Source organism: Triticum aestivum, chromosome 4B (genome assembly GCF_018294505.1).
Source record: "Triticum aestivum cultivar Chinese Spring chromosome 4B, IWGSC CS RefSeq v2.1, whole genome shotgun sequence".
Lineage (NCBI taxonomy): Eukaryota > Viridiplantae > Streptophyta > Magnoliopsida > Poales > Poaceae > Triticum > Triticum aestivum.
Window position 1 is genome coordinate 596,629,543 of NC_057804.1, and position 4,706 is coordinate 596,634,248.

Sequence of the window (4,706 nt, forward strand, 5' to 3'; positions counted from 1 at the left end):
TTCAGCAACTCCATCAGTCCGACTGGCCCCCGGACGACCCGCCACTTGCATCGGCATGGCGGAAATTTAAACCTGCGATTTTGATCCTCGGTACGTTGTCGATTTCGACAACCTACCGAGTCTCAGGGGCTACTATCTATACAGGGTGCATTCTATATGCAAAAATTTTAAAAGGTGTGTCATTTTTACGTACCTCAAACCCCGCCAGCAAACTCCTGACGACATTATGCAACCCGCCTTCGGCGGACGAAATCCTTTCAATCACCATGATCATCAATGCGTGGTGATCTTCTGAGATAGATGCCTTCTCAAGCAGATCCTTCAGCCGTACACCAGTTGGCGCCGAACTATCCGGCTTTGCCAAACCAGGGGGCTCCCTCTGTGACGACACTTCAGGCTCGTTCGCCCTATCCGACGGCGCCCCGGACGAAGGCGTCTCGCTCTCCATCATCTCTGGACGAAGGTCCCTCGAAGATGAGCTCATTTGCGAAGGACGGAGATCCGAACTACAAGGTAAAAACTTTAGTTATCCTCAGAAGCACAAATAGGGATGTCCCTTATTATAAAACTCCTTTCTTTCTACTTACGGCTCGTTGGAGGGCTGATTCTTTGAGGGAGATTGTGCGGCCGGGGCCTCCCCGGACGCAGGACCCTCTGGCGAAGATTTGTTCCCTCGTTTAGGGGCTTTCGCCCCCGGGTCCTCGGAGGCAGTCCTCTTCTCCCCTTGGAGGGAGGGATTCTCGATCCCCCCTCTTTCAAGAGCCTCCTTAGGCGAGGCAGTAGCTTTCCTGCTTTCCCCTTCTCCTTCCTCTGGAGGCGCAACCTCAAGCATCCGGACCAGCACGGAATCCGGCGCGGTCTCGGGGAGGGGGGCTGGACACCATATCAATTTTGCTTCCGCTATCCACTCCTGTTTAGAAAGAAGTTGGTCATAAGGCGAATCATCGAAAGGCAAACAAACGGTATGTCCGGACTTGGAACCACTTACTTGAGTATCCAGGCGATTGCAGCTTAGGCCAGCATCCTCGGTCAATTCCGGACGCGCCTCTTGCGATCCGAAGAATAATTTGTACATCTCCAAGGGTGTCATACCCATGAAGTGTTGAAGAATCCGTGGGCCCTCCGGATTGAACTCCCACAGCCGGAGAGGGCGGCGTTTGCAGGGCGGGAGACGCCTAATCAGCATAACCTGCATTACCACCACCATATCAACCTCCCTCGTTTGGAGATCTCGAATCCGGCCCTGCAGTAGGGGCATGTCCTTTGACGGCCCTAGTTGAGCCCTTGGTTGATCCACGACATCAACCATCGTGGAGGTCCCGGGCGGAATAAGGGCGGCGGCTTTTGTCTGCGGCCCCTCGGAATGGTAATATAGAACCACTCTTGCTGCCATGGGCCGAGCTCCTCTTGGAAGGAGCCAGCGGGCCACGGGGCATCGGCCCTCCTACTTATGGCTGCCCCGTCGCACTCCGTTTGACGCCCCCCGATCATCTTCGGCGCCACATTGAAGGTCTTCAGCCACAGGCCGAAGTGAGGGGTGACGCGGAGGAAGGCTTCGCAGACGACAATAAATGCGGAAATATGGAGGATGGACTCCGGAGCCAAATCGTGGAATTCCAACCCATAGTAAAACATGAGCCCTCTCACAAAAGGATCCATCGGGAAGCCTAAACCCCGACGGAGGTGGGATACAAAAACGACATATTCGCCGGGCTCGGGGGTGGGGATGGCCTGCCCTTCGGCAGGCAACCTGTGCGAAATCTCATAAGCCAGGTACTTGGCCTCCCGCAGCTTTAGCACGTCCTCCTCCGTGACGGAGGAGGGCATCCACCGGCCCTGGAGGTCGGAACCGGACATCGTTGAAGGTGCTGGAACTCTAGGTGCTGGAACTTGGAGCGGGGAGAGGATTCGATGGAGGATTGAAGAAAAGAAACGAGCCTTGGTCCCGTTATAAAGAGGGAGAATACCGAGAGCCGTCTCCGTGACCGTTTGGGACTCGCCTTCGTTAGAGGGGGCGTGGCGACGGGCGCGGTTGGGTTACCCACGTCCGTATTGATGGGAATCCCGGATTAAGGGGGAACGCAATCTCTGCTTCGACAAGACGTGCCAAGGAAACCGCTTCGCTAAATGCGCTGAGGTGGTAGAGTAAAAACGATTCAAGTAATGGCTTGGTAGTGGCGTGACGTCATGCCGCAAAAAATGTAAGCAGATTGAACTTGTGTATATATTATTCTCTCTATGGTGGAATGTGGAATTTATTTTGCAGAGCCGGACACTATCCTGGTGTTCACAATCTTCTATCATTCGGAGGAGGAACCCGCCTTGCAATGCCAAGCAATATACGCGCCGGACTTATCGTCATTGAAGCCTGGTTCAGGGGCTACTGAGGGAGTCCCGGTTTAGGGGGTGTCCGGATATCCGGACTACCATCATCGGCCGAACTATCATCGGCCGGACTATCATCATCATCGACCGGACTCCAAGACTATGAAGATACAAGATTGAAGACTTCGTCCCGTGGATGGGACTTTCCTTGGCGTGGAAGGCAAGCTTGGCGATACGGATACGTAGATCTCCTACTATTGTAACCGACTCTATGTAACCCTAGCCCTCTCCGGTATCTATATAAACCGGGTGGCTCTAGTCCGTAGGACACAACAACAACCATTACAATCATACCATAGGCTAGCTTCTAGGGTTTAGCCTCCTTGATCTCGTGGTAGATCCACTCTTGTAAACATCCACAATATCAATATCAATCGAGCAGGACGTAGGGTTTTACCTCCATCAAGAGGGCCCGAACCTGGGTAAAACATCGTGTCCCTTGTCTCCTGTTACCATCCGCCTAGACGCATAGTTCGGGACCCCCTACCCGAGATCCGCCGGTTTTGACACCGACAGTCGCACTCTCCGGACCTATTCCAACACCTGTTGCATGGTATTCGGGATGGATACTAGTGTGCTAGCGCCAACTCCTTCTCCCTGGTACAGAATTGATAGTCTTGGAGAAAACTCGCTCTTCCTTGGACAAAACTATCCGATGATGGTGAAAGGCGATCCAACTTCTGTTGACACAACGTTACTAGTACCATTTATGAGAAGCAACTGTGTCTATACCTCGGACATTTCGGTGGTTCCCTACCCTGGTACTGATATAATAGGCCGCTTCATCCTGGATGATTAGTCCTGCATTGGTCTCGAGATCGACAATAGATGGCCCGTCCCAGAGAATCACTTGTGGTTCAAAGTAGGCATTTCCAATGCCGAGGAATGGTTGAGTTGAAGTTCATTTCATTGCTTGTTATTTGTTGTGTGGTGAAAGCTTTAGTATTTACAATGTATCCTCGTTGTCGATGTGGGTTGATGACCTGTTGTATGTAATAAAATGATATGCATGTGATAAACTTACTAAATTTATGAATGGCTTTCGAGTCGCTTATCTGAGTGAGTGGTGCGACAAGGCAAAAAAATATTTTTCGAATACATAATTTTATGTGCATTGCAACAGGTTATTGTATGAGGCCAATCAACAATAGTAGTACACTATTTGTACTAGCTTCACATTCTTCACGCGTCGGGCGGGTGTTTTACTGTAGCCATATGTTAATATGTGTTTAATGTACATAACCAGCACCTCGAATCCTCGATACTAGTAGGAGTAGTATGTAGTAAGTAGTAGGAGTAGTAGGGTGGCATGGGCCAGAACAAGCATTCAAGTCCAGGAGTACAGCACACGCCACCACCACGACATCCATCTGACACCATGTTATTTCTTGGAGTCCATGCTAGAGCAATCTCTTCAACCTCGTCGTTTCTCTAACTTCAGCCATCGCGCGGCGGGCGAGGTGGGGGTTTGCCGATAGTCGGTTTCCTCAACTGCGGTCCCACTTGTAAGGCCAACTCCAACGCACGACCCCAAACGGACCTCCGTTTTGCACGAACTCCAACGATAATTTTGACTAGACAAGCAAGACCAAAGAAAACAAGAACCACAAGAATACATTTTACTACTCCTGTAAGTTGGATTAGTGCCTTCTCGGTGCATTCATTGTTGATCTGTGGAGGCTCGATCTTGCGTGCTTCTTTCTTCTTCGAGTGTAAAGAAGTAGACGTTGCTTCCTTGCATCTAGTCTCATGTCTAGCCTCTATTCTAGTAGGAGTATCAACAAGTGCACTAGTCTCATCTCTAGCCTCTGTGCTAGAACATCTACTAAATTGCGCTCTATCAATATATGATGTACTCTTCTTCCCAATACCAAGACTTGCATCCATTCTACTCCCTCCATTGCACAATACATGCCTTCTACTTGTCAAAATATATATGTATCTAGACATGTTCTAGTATATAGGTACATCCATTTTTGGACAAATGGAAGTCAAGTATTTTGGAACGGAGGGAGTACACAATAAATTTTTGAAGTTAGCACAACTAGTCTAATCCGAGAGCACAACCGAAGATTTGGTTGGGTTCTTCCTCCTTTTGCCGACACGTGGGACATCCAGCATCTAGGTTGTGTCATGAAAGAAAATAGAGTGGTAGTTGAAGCCACATGATGTGCATCTTGGGTTAAACTATAAATAGAATCTTACTACTCTTGAGTAACTCCAAAAGCGGCCACCGAAGATCTTTATAGGATTTGTTTTTCATCACCAGCACGTCGAGGTGAAAGATGTGCAGGTTCAGTGGGTCCTCTTGCGTTTTCACT